The sequence below is a fragment of the Protopterus annectens genome, chromosome 6.part0 (genome assembly GCF_019279795.1).
Source record: "Protopterus annectens isolate FY-2018-M chromosome 6.part0, PAN1.0, whole genome shotgun sequence".
Lineage (NCBI taxonomy): Eukaryota > Metazoa > Chordata > Ceratodontiformes > Protopteridae > Protopterus > Protopterus annectens.
In genome coordinates this window covers 1,853,776,129-1,853,788,266 of record NC_056737.1, presented here as the reverse complement: position 1 = coordinate 1,853,788,266, position 12,138 = coordinate 1,853,776,129, and positions in this window count along the sequence as shown.

Here is a 12,138-nt window from a genome sequence, read left to right as displayed (position 1 = left end):
ACACGCGCACTAGGTAAACTAACAGTAATAATAACTATAAAACTATAGCCACACAACTACCTTACTACTAACAAATATATACATAAATATATAAGAAAAAACTACAAAACTAACTAATTGTAGTTAACAAGGCCTAACACTACCCTAAAAGGGTGGGTGGGGGGGGGGGGAGAAACTCTCTAACAACAAAAAACGAGTTTCTAAGTGGGATACCAAGGGGTACACAATCTAATTAAACTAAGAAGAAAGGATTATCTAAATATAAGAAAATATTAAAGGTAATGATAGAAGAAAAGTTTTATACGACCTGGAGCCATTAAAATCACAACCTCGTAGCTGAAGCGGCAAATGAGATCTGGGTATCTGACGCCTAGCATTGTGGGATATGGGGAGGCCTCGAGCCAGTAAATAGCTATCAAGCTTTAGTAGAAGGCCGAGTCGGAGCCGAGGATCGGCTCCGAACCCACGGCTTCGAACCCATCCAGCAAGAATGAAGGCGAGACAGACAACTTAACATTAAACACTTTTAAACACACTGATGGTGTCCATATAGAGCAATGTACCTCCTGCTGCACATAGTGCAGTAAGGACACAGGTGAACTGGATTAAAAAAAAAAAAAAAAAAAGCTTACACTATCCTGTTGTCTTAGGATTGGTACTAATTTCGTATACAGATAGGATTAGTCAACACACTATCAGTGTATAGCAAGGAAATGCAGCACAAACGAGACAGCTAAAAAGAGCAGCATATCCTACTATTAAACACAATTTAAAATAAGAAGTTATGTACCTACCATAACGTTCCATGTTAGTTGTCTTCTCTCGCCTTCTTTCTTGTTGGATGGGTTCGGAGCCGATCCTCGGCTCTGACTCGGCACTTGCTAAGCTCGAGAGCTAATTTTACCAGCTCGAGGCAACCCTATATCCCATGATGCAAGGCGGAGACTACCCAGATCTCGTTTGGTAGCTAAGGAAATTAGGAATATATTCTTCCAACTGTAGAGGAGGAAGAAAAAGTAACAATACTAAATGACAATCATAAACATCATAATCCTCTAGAAAGGATCAACCTAATCTAGTGACACTAGAAGGTGAATAGCTAGAAAAAGGATAAAACCTCTTAATAGAAGAGGCATAATCTTCTCGGTCTGACCAGGCTAGGGGGATGGAGGCGGGGCCAAGAAAGAAGGCGAGAGAAGACAACTAACATGGAACGTTATGGTAGGTACATAACTTCTTAATGTTAAGTTGTCAATCTCACCTTCATTCTTGCTGGATGGGACCGCGTCCCTAGCACCTCTATCCTGGGTGGCTCAATGGAACAGACTCTTGAGAACGGTGGAACCAAAATTCGCTCTGTCTCTGGAGGCCAAGTCTAATTTGTAATGTGAAACAAAGGTATGAGGAGAGGCCCATGTGGCTGCTGCACAAATAGTGTCTATTGGAAGTCTAGCTTGAAAAGCTGTCGATGTAGCTAGAGCTCTGGTAGAATGGGCTTTTGGCTTAGAAATCAACCCTTTGCCTCTGAGCTGATAAATGTAAGTAATCACAGAAGACAGCCATCTAGATAAAGTCACCTTGGAAACTGGAAGGCCTTTCCTGTTCTCTGCATAGGATAGAAACAGTTGATCAGATTTCCTAGAAAGTTTAGTTTTGTCCAGATAATATCTGAGCTGGCGGTGAACATCAAGACAATGTAATTTTTGTTCCGCTCTATCAGAATAATTCGGGAAAAACACTGGAAGATCAATGGATTGATTTAAGTTCATCTGCGATGCCACTTTTGGTAAGAAAGACGGATTAGTCCTTAGAGATACCCTGTCTTTGTGGAAGATTAAGTAGGGAGGATGAATGCAGAGAGCATGAAGCTCAGATACTCTCCTGGCAGAAGTAATGGCGACTAGAAAGAGTGTCTTCCAAGAAAGAAATTTCAAAGAACAGGCAGCCGCAGGTTCGAAAGGGGGAAGAATCAAGGATGTTAAAATTAAATTTAGATCCCACTGTGGTGGGGGGTCTCTAATCGGAGGTTTAAGTAAAAAGATACCTCGAAGGAATGCCTTGCAAAGTTTATGTGACATAATGTTGTGGTCCAAAAGGCCTATATGAAAATTCGAAATGGCTGCCAGCTGAACTTTTACTGTGGAGGAAGAGGATCCTGAATGAAAAATCTCAGCTAGGAAGTCCAAGACCGAATGAATCGGAGCAGTATAGGGTCCTATGTTCCTAGCTTTTGCCCAGAAGGAGAAAGCCGCCATTTACTAGTGTAAATCCTTCTGGTAGAAGATTTTAGGGAAGCTACTATGATATCCCAGACGGGATTAGAAATCATAGGAAGCCTGGCTATGGATGGAAGTGGAGCAACCAAGCAGTGAGGTTGAGAGAAGGTATGGATTGGTGCAGCTGCCCCGACTGGTGGGTCAGAAGATCTGGAACTGGGTCCAGATGCCATGGCTGTACCAAGAGATAACGATGTAGGAATGGAAACCATATCTGTCGAGGCCAATAAGGGGCAATGAGAATCAACTTGGCTCTCAAGGCGGTTGCTTTCTGAATTAGTTGAGGTATTAGCGGAAAGGGGGGAAAGGCATAAAGAAGTCCCCGGGCCCAATCTTGGGTTAGAGTGTCTCGGGGGGATGGCCTGGAAGGGGGAAGAGAGAGAAGAAGTCTGGGCATTTGCTGTTTTGAGGTGTAGTGAAAAGGTCGCAGCAAGGAAGGCCCCACTTCTGAAAAATCTCTTCCGTCACTGATTGTTTGAGAGACCACTCATGAGGCATGAGAATAGCTCTGCTCAATCTGTCCGCTATGATGTTGGATTTCCCGGGGATATGCGTTGCTATCAGAAACCGCTGAGAAGAGATTGCCCATTGCCAAAGTCTGAGAGCCTCTCGACACAGTGGATAGGACTTGGTTCTGCCCTGTTTGTTGATATACCACACCACGGACATATTGTCCGTTTGGACTGCAATAGTTCCCAGGGGAAGAGAGTCATTGAGGGCTTGCAACATTAAAAGCACTGCTCTCACCTCTAGGACATTTATGTGCAGATGGTATTCGAAAGGTTGCCAAGTGCCATGGACCATCCTGCCCTGATAATGCCCCCCCACCCGATCAGGGAGGTGTCCGATGTAACCGTGGCGACCAGGGCAGGAGGAACAAAGGGTCTGCCCTGATGGACTTGAGGGGACGATATCCACCAGGTCAGATGCCTTTTGCAAGTTGGAGTTATTGTGATCTTGTGACGCATGGGAAGTTGTTGAAAAGACCATTGGGCGAATAGCATCCATTGTAGAAGACGCATGTAAAAGCGGGCAAAGGGAAGAAGTGTTATGGCGGCCGCCATAAGACCCAATACTTTCAGAGCAAATCTGGCCTGAATTTTGTTGCTGAGAAGAATCACCTGGACGTGACTTTGAATGTCCAAGATCCTTTGGTCTGTTAACTTTGCTGAAAGTTGTACAGTGTCCAATTTTGCGCCTATAAAAGTAATAGACTGACAAGGCGACAAGGCAGATTTTTCGAAATTTATAGAAATCCCTAGCCCTCTGCAAATGTGAATGGTGTAATCTCTGGCTTGGAGAAGTTGATGCCTGGTGGTGGCAGTGAGGAGCCAGTCATCTAGATATGGAAACACCTGGAATCCTTGACGTCTCAGGTGAGCCATAACCGCTGCCATACATTTGGTGAACACTCTGGGGGCTGTAGTGAGTCCAAAGGGCAGGGCCCTGAAATGAAAGTGACTGGTCCCCAGCCGAAAGCAGAGAAATCTTCTGGAGCACCTGTGAATTTTTATGTGATAGTACGCATCCTGAAGATCTATCAAGCACATCCAATTGTCCTTGCCCAGAAAGGGTAGAATGGACTGAAGCGTGACCATCCAGAATCTTGATTTCTTTACAAACTTGTTTAGTTTGCTCAGATCTAATATTGGTCTCCAGTCCCCTGTCTTTTTTGGAACTAAAAAGAACCTTGAGTAGATTCCGGATCCTATTTGGTCCGCTGGGACTGGCTGGATGGCTCTTTTTGCTAGCAGTTTTGATATTTCTAGTACTGCTAGTTCCCTTAGACCAGGTGGAACGTCTGGAAGGGTTCCCTTTTGCTGAATTGGGGTTTGAATAAAGGGAATTTTGTAACCCTCGGATATAATCGACTGTACCTATTTGTCTTGAGAAAGGGAAAGCCAGGCTATTGGGTACAGCGATAATCTTCCCCCGACTGCCTCCGAAGGTGGACAATCGGGCAACATCTCAGGGATGCTGGAAGGGTTTGTCAGAAAGAGGCTCTCTGCTACCCTGATTCTGCGGACCCCCTCTGCCCCTAGGGCAGCTTCTATTATTGTTACCCCCTCTGCCTCTGGGGGTAAACTGACTTCGTCCAGGCGTGACTCCTTGAGATTTGCGGAACCACATTTTCCCTCCCTTCTGTCCTTTGGGGTAAGGTCTTGAAGGGGTGGAGAAACGGACTCCTACGGCAGAAAGAGTCTTGCCATCTTGTTCGCATCTAGTCAAAGTGTCTTTCACTTGAGGTCCGAACAAGGTCGAACCATCAAAAGGGGAGTTTGTGAAGGACGCCTTGAAGGGGTCTGCAAAATTACAAAGCCACATCCAGGACTGACGCCTTAAAGCCACTCCTGTGCCTGCGGCCCTACTCGCTCCATCGGCTGCATAAGAAATGAGCCGCATAGAGGAGTTAACAATGGAGTTAAAGATTCCTAGCTGTGAGCTAATCTTATCCTGAGACCCAGCAGCTGACGGATCCTGTAAAACTTCTCCCAACTCTTTAAGAACATCACTTTGAAGGCGGGTGAAGTGGCACAAGTAGTTCAGCAATCTCATGGCAAAAGTCGCTGAAGAAAAAATCCGCTTGCCGTACCTGTCCATAGTCCTAGAATCCTTGTTAGGAGGATGGACAGGTACTGAAGGATCAGCTAGTTCCTTCTTGGTGGCAGCAGCCACCACCATGGCATCAACTGGGACACCCTTTGTCAAATATTGTCTATCTGGTGGGGCCGTAATGAATTTAGAAGGCCTCCTACGAATAGGTTTCACCGAATCCGGAGCCACCCATGCCTTCCGAGCCACTACATCCATAAGAGGGTTGAAAGGCGGAGACACCCAGGAGGTGGAGGGTCGAGATCCGAATGCCTCCAGGTATACTGACTCGTCCTCGGAAGGATTAAGGGAGGGCCAGTTCCCCCTCTGCTTAAGGAGTTCAAGGATGTCTGAGAAAGAGACATCCTCAGAGGAGGACCTTGGGGATCCCTCCGACTCATCTAAATCAGTATCAGATGTAATAGACTAGGGGGAGTCTAGATGTTTCCTCTTACATGTCCTCTTATGCGGAGGTTCACCTGACGGATCAGGAGAAGCCTTGGAAGAGGAAGATATTCCCAATGGGGAAACCTGAGGCGTTGGATGTCTGGGTCCGGGAGCAAGAGAGTGGGAAGAGACGTCAGCAGGCACTGTAGTGGGAGGAGCTGATGGAACTGTCCGTTGACTAAGCCCAGGGGCTAGTACACTCCTCATCACCTTGAAGGCTCCCCCATCAGAGAGACCAGAAGGTTCCCGCTCCGAAGAGATAGGAACTCCAGGCCTCACCGAGAGGGAAGGCTCCGAGGCAGATGTCGGGGCTGAGCTCACCAACGCCGAAGCGCCGAGAGGGAGAACGGGGTCGGACAAGGGTCCGATGCCACTCGCCCCCTAGGAGCCGACGAGAGTGACCAGATGCCCGGATCCCTCCAATGAAGGCCTCAAGGAGGAAATCGGAGCCGAGGACGATGGAGCCGAAAGGGGTGGTATCGGCTCCGAAGCTACAACGGTCACGGTTCCGAGGAGCTCCGTCTCCGAGCTCTGTAAGAGAGTCGAAGGAGGAATGTTTGGTGGATGTGAAATAGCTACCGTCTGCTGAGACGGGCTATGGAGCATATGGGCCAATGCCTGAGACTTTAATAGTCTACTCACCACTCTCTCGAGGTCGTGATCAGACAGCCTGGATGACCGAGAAGAACGGCTCCAATGGCTCTGCTCTGAGAGCAAGGGTGATCTCGGAGCCGAACTTATCGATTCTAATGAGGGGGATTGAGGTCTCTTTTTAGAGATTGATGGAGCCAAAGGAGCCGAAGATACGTCGGCTCCAGCTGGAGCCGAAACTGAATGTCCAGATGTGGCAGTATCGGCGCCGGATGGAGCCGATACTGTGACTGCTAGAATGGAAGGATCAGCTCTGGCCGGAGCCGATCTCGACACTGGAGAAGATAAACTTTTAGTTATGTACTCACCATAACTTCAGATGTTTGGGATCCAACTCGCCTACATTCTGAATGATGGGTTCGGAGCCGATCCCTCGGCTCCGACTCGGCACGCTTATGCCAAAGAGCGAAGTCTCTTACTGGCTGAGCTTACCATATCCCAGGATGCACCACTACCAGTCCCCCAGATCTAGTTTGTCCGCATACTTGCACACATGCACACCCTGCTTATATAACATCGTCAGATGAAACAAGATGAAACAGTAGAACTCAAAACCGTTCAATCTCTTCTGATCTCCAAGGCAGGGGGAAGGAGGGTGGGTATTAGGAATGTAGGCGAGATGGATCCCAAACATCTGAAGTTATGGTGAGTACATAACTAAAAGATGTTATGTGATCCTATCTCGCCTACATTCTGAATGATGGGACAGCGTCCCTAGCACCTGAATCCTGGGTGGCTCACTGGAAAATACTCCTGAGTACCGTGGAACCAAATGAAGCTCGTCCTCTAGATGCCACATCCAATTTGTAGTGTGAAATGAAAGTGTGCGGATTGGACCAAGTAGCCGCAGCACAGATTTCCGATATAGCGAGCTTGGAATGAAAAGCTATAGAAGTAGCCATAGCTCTGGTAGAATGAGCCTTGATAGATGTTGTAAGTTGCTTATTCAAGAAGAATAAGTCTGAGTTATGCAATCTCTGATCCATTTTGAGATAGTAGCTTTGTGATGGTTTGGCCCAGTTTATTATCTGAGAAGGACACAAACAACTGGTCTGACTTACGGTTGCTGAGTCCTGTCTAAATAGAAGCGTAACTGCCTGTGAACATCCAATTTGTGAAGAGTGTATTCTGCTTCATTGGAGAATTTTGGGAAGAAAACCGGTAGCTCTAGAGATTGTTGGAGGCAGAAACTAGAACAGACCTTTGGGACAAAGGATGGATTAGGCCTAAGTGATACTCTATCCTTGTGGAAAATCAAGTACGGTGGCTTAATAGACAGTGCTTGAAGCTCTGAAACTCTTCTTGCCGAAGTAATTGCAACTAAGAAGGCAGTTTTCCAAGACAGATATTTTAACTCGCATGTAGCAGCCGGTTCGAAAGGGGGAGATGTTAATGCGCGAAGCACCAAATCAAGATCCCACGGAGGTGCAGGATGAAAAATTGGTGGTCTTAATAGGCTCGCACCTTTAATGAAAGTTTTGCATAGTCTGCTGCTCATCAAAGGAGGATCCATGGATTCGTGGAATTTAGAGATAGCCGCTAGTTGGACTTTAATAGTTGAGACAGAAGATCCCTGATTAAACAAGGATGTTAAAAATTTTAAGACCTCTGGGGCAGGAGCAGTGATAGGGTCTAAACCCTTGAGTTGAGCCCAGATAGCAAACCTCTTCCACTTACTAAGGTACAATTTGTTAGTGGTGGGTTTGTGGGCCGAAGATAAAATGTGAACAACTTCCGGGTCTAGAGTGTGCCTTCTAACTAAAGTCGGAAGTGGAGGAGCCAAGCTGTCAATTTCAAAGATTGAAGGGACTGATGTCGAAGTCCCGACTGATGGATTAGCAAGTCTGGAATCAGGTCTAAAGTCCACGGATCGTCCACTGCATGCTTCTTCAGGTAGGGAAACCATACCTGACGAGGCCAGTACGGGGCAATCAGAATCATTGAAGACCCCAGTTGAGAGGCTTTTTGAATAACTCTGGGAAGAAGCGGAATTGGAGGAAAGGCATAAAGTAGCCCTGTTGGCCAAGGTTGTGCTAGAGCATCCATGGCTGGTACTCCCTGATGTGGGATCAAGGAGAAGAACCTTTGGCACTTGGTGTTTAATGGAGTTGCAAATAGGTCGCAGCACGGCGTCCCCCATCTCCTGAAAACCTGAGCTGCTACTGTGTGGTTTAGAGACCACTCGTGAGGAGAGAGAATTGTCCTGCTCAATTTGTCTGCCAATATATTTGACTTTCCCGGGATGTGGGTCACTACCAAGAAGCGGTTGGTAGCTACAGCCCATTCCCACACTCTCATGGCCTCTCTGCAAAGGGGGTATGATCTGGTCCCTCCTTGTTTGTTCAGATACCAAACCACCGACATGTTGTCTGTGTGGATGGCGATGATGCCCTGAGGAAGAAACTTGTGTAAGGCTTGTAGGGATAGAAGTACAGCCCTCATCTCCAACACATTGATGTGGAGAAGAGCTTCGTCTGGAAGCCAGGAGCCCTGAACTAGCCTGCCCAGACAATGCCCCCCCCACCCTATCTGGGAGGCATCTGTCGTCAGGGTAACCACTGGAGAGGGAAGAACAAAGGGGTTCCCTTGATCCAAATTGGATGTCTGAAGCCACCAGCGAAGGTCCCTTTTGCATATATCCGTAATCATGATGTGATGATTGAGGGGAAGATCCTGAAAGGACCATTGCGTTGACAATAGCCACTGAAGAATCCTCATGTGCAATCTTGCCAGAGGGACTAAAAGAACCGTGGCAGACATTGAGCCTAGAACTTGTAGAACCATCCTGGCTGGGGCTTTGGATCTCGAGATTAGAGCTTGAACTTGGCCCTGTAAAGTTTGGATCCTTTCGGCAGGAAGAAAGACGCATCAATCTTGAGTCTATCTCTGCTCCTATGAACCTTATGCGTTGAGAGGGCAGCAAGACAGACTTTGACCAATTGAATGTAATCCCCAGGGTAACACCCAGGGAGATGGTGGCTTTGAGGTTGTCCATTAGAAGATGCCTGGTGGTTGCAGTCAGGAGCCAGTCGTCCAGATAGGGAAACACTTGGAATCCAAGACTTCTCAGGTGAGCCGTCACTACTGCCAAACACTTGGTGAACACCCTGGGGGCTGTGGTGAGGCCAAAGGGCAGAGCGCAAAATTGGTAATGACTGACTCCCAGGCTGAAGCGCAGATACTTCCTGGACGCCTGATGTATCGGTATGTGATAATAGGCGTCCTTGAGGTCTAAGGAGCACATCCAAACATCCTTCTCCAACAGTGGTAGAATGGATTGCAACGTGACCATTCGGAATTTGGATTTCGTGACGGATTGGTTCAGTCTGCTGAGATCCAATATTGGTCTCAGGTCCCCTGTCTTTTTTGGCACTAAAAAGAACCTGGAGTAATTTCCTGATCCGATCTGGTCTGTGGGGACCGGTTGGATGACTCCTTTTTCTAGCAGCTTTAAAGCTTCTGCGGCTGCCATTTCCCTTTGACTGGGTGGTGGGTCCGGGATTCTTTTGGACGGTGGGGGCGAGTATGTGAATGGGATGGTGTAACCTCCGGCAATGATCCGAAGCACCCATCTGTCCTGAGTGATAGACTCCCAGGCTTTTAGGTGCTTGGTAAAACGACACCCGACTGGCTCCGGAGCAGCACAGCCGGGCAATCCCTCATGACGTGTGGGAGGCTGAAGAGCCACGAAAGGACTCGCGGTCTCCAGAATTGCGGGGCCCTCTGCCGCCTCTGGGACGGCGTCTCCCTGAAAAATTTCCCCGTCCTCTGCCTCTGGAAGGGGAATCTTCCTGCTGTTGAGAGAAAAACTTTCGAGATTTGCGGAACCACATTTCCCCCCCCCTCCTTTAGCCTTGGGGTAAGGCCGAAAGGGAGTGGAATAACGGGCACCTACGGCAGATAAAGTTTTTCCCTCTTGCTCACAGCGGGTAAGGGTGTCTTTAACCTTGGGTCCAAACAAGGAGGACCCATCAAAGGGAGCGTCGGCGAAGGAAGACTTGAAGGCCTCCGCGAACTGACACAAGCGGAGCCAGGCTTGTCTCCGTAGAGCCACGCCTGTGCCTGCCGCTCTACCCGCCCCTTCGGCCGCATAGGAAATGAGCCTCATGGACGAGTTAGAAATTGACGTAAGGATAGCCAACTGAGAGCTAACCGACTGGGCCAGCTGCTCAGGTAGGTTACCGAGAGGAATCTGACAACTCCTTGACCAGATCCCTCTGAAGCCTGGTAAAATGTGCCAAATAATTCAGAGACCTTAACGTAAAGGCCGCTGAAGTCAGGGTGCGCTTCCGTACCTGTCCATACTCCTAGACTCCTTATTAGGAGGATGGACGGACGTTGAAGCCTCTGCCACGTCCTGTTGTGTAGCAGATGCCACCACCATGGCATCTACCGCCACGCCTTTAGTAAGGAACTCCTTCTCGGGGGGAGCAGACAAAATTTATTTGGACGAGAAGGAACTGGTTCCACGGTATCTGGTGTTCCCGCCCTTCGACAAACTAAAACCAGAAGCACGCCGAAGGGCGGAGACAGCCAGGAGGCGGAGGGCTGAGCCCCAAAGGCCTTGAGGAGCACTGACTCGTCAGTAGAGGGGGGTTTGGATATCCAGCCGCCTCGTTGTTTGAGGATCTCTAAGATGTCTGCAAAGGAGACATCATCCGAGGACGACTGGGACCCCTCTGCATCATCCAGATCAGTGTCTGAAGTAATAGACTCGGGGAGTCCACGTGCTTCCTCTTGCACGATCTCTTCCTTGGGGTTCCTCCGAAGACAGCTCAGAAGAACCCTCAGGAGGAGGGAACCCCACTGGGGTAACCTCAGGCCCGGGCTCCGCTGACTACGGACAGGGAACTGCCAAAGACCCAGTCTCCACGCCTAGGGAAGGTGCCGGTAAAGCCGGGAGATGGCGAAGAGGACTTGGCCAAGGCACTCCTCATGGCTCTGAAAGCCGGACCCCAGAATCCTGGGAGTGTCCGGTCCCGAGCCGTGATAGTCGACGGAAGACCCGCAGCAAGCACCGAGGGAGGCTCGAACCGAAAGCATAGGTCCCAAACATCACCCCGGGTCCAGCCGAAGACGTCCGCGTACCAAACTCGGACCCGACGGCCCGGGTTGGAGTAAGGGTCGGAGCCGACCCTGAGATCTCCATCGGCTCCAACAGCACCTGCTCCGACGGAGCCGAAGCAGTCGGACGAGCAATGCCAATTGGGTGGGCCAAGGTCATCGGCTCCGACGCCAACTGGGTCGGAACCAAACAAATTTTGGAAGACTGGGGACTGGAACAGTCTTTGGAGCACCCTGTCTATATCAGAATCTGACATCCTCAAGACCGAGAGGAAACAGAACGGGTCGAGACGGCCTCTCCAACGGCCCCAAAGGGCTAGGGGACCGGCTCGAGGCGACTCGATGAGTATCGGCGCCGAGGGAATACACACCAGATTCCATCGGTGCCGAGGTGGACTTCGGCGCCGAGGAGGAAGTGTCTGAGCGGACAACCTTTGTCGGCTCCGAGAGCAGTGGAGCCGACGAAGATGACCCGCCTCTCGATGCCCCAGCTATCGGCTCCGAAGCCAGAGGAGTCGATACTGGTGGCATCGAGGCAGACCGTTCCGACCTCGGCTCCGAAGTCCTTGGAGCCGAAGGAGAGGCCTGCCTTTGTTTCTTAGCGATCGGATCCGACGGACTGGTCGGAGCCGACGCCCTTTTCTTTTTGGCCGGAGCAGGAGAGGATGCCAAAGCCTCTTCGAAAGAAGGTTTAATTAATCCCTTAAGAATTAATTTATTTTTCCTCTCCTGGAGGACCCTTGAGGAAAAAGCGTGACATACACTACATGATTCCTGTAAATGCTTTGCCCCTAAGCAATACACACATAGCGAGTGATCGTCCGTGATGGACATTTTGAAGCTACATTTTACACATTTCTTAAAGCCCGAAGGCCTAGGATTCTGAGACATTATAGAAATTTTCAGAAAGTAACTGTAAAAAAACACTGGTGACACACCTAGAATAGGCTTACAGTTATCACTCGCAATACTCTGAGTTAGTCAAGCACAGCACAAACTCTGTAAACTCTGTAAACTCTGTAAATGTAATAATTTCTCTCTCTTTAAAGAAGAGAAATATAAATGATTTGAAACAGAATCGAAGTCACCTACAAATAAAAAGACCGGG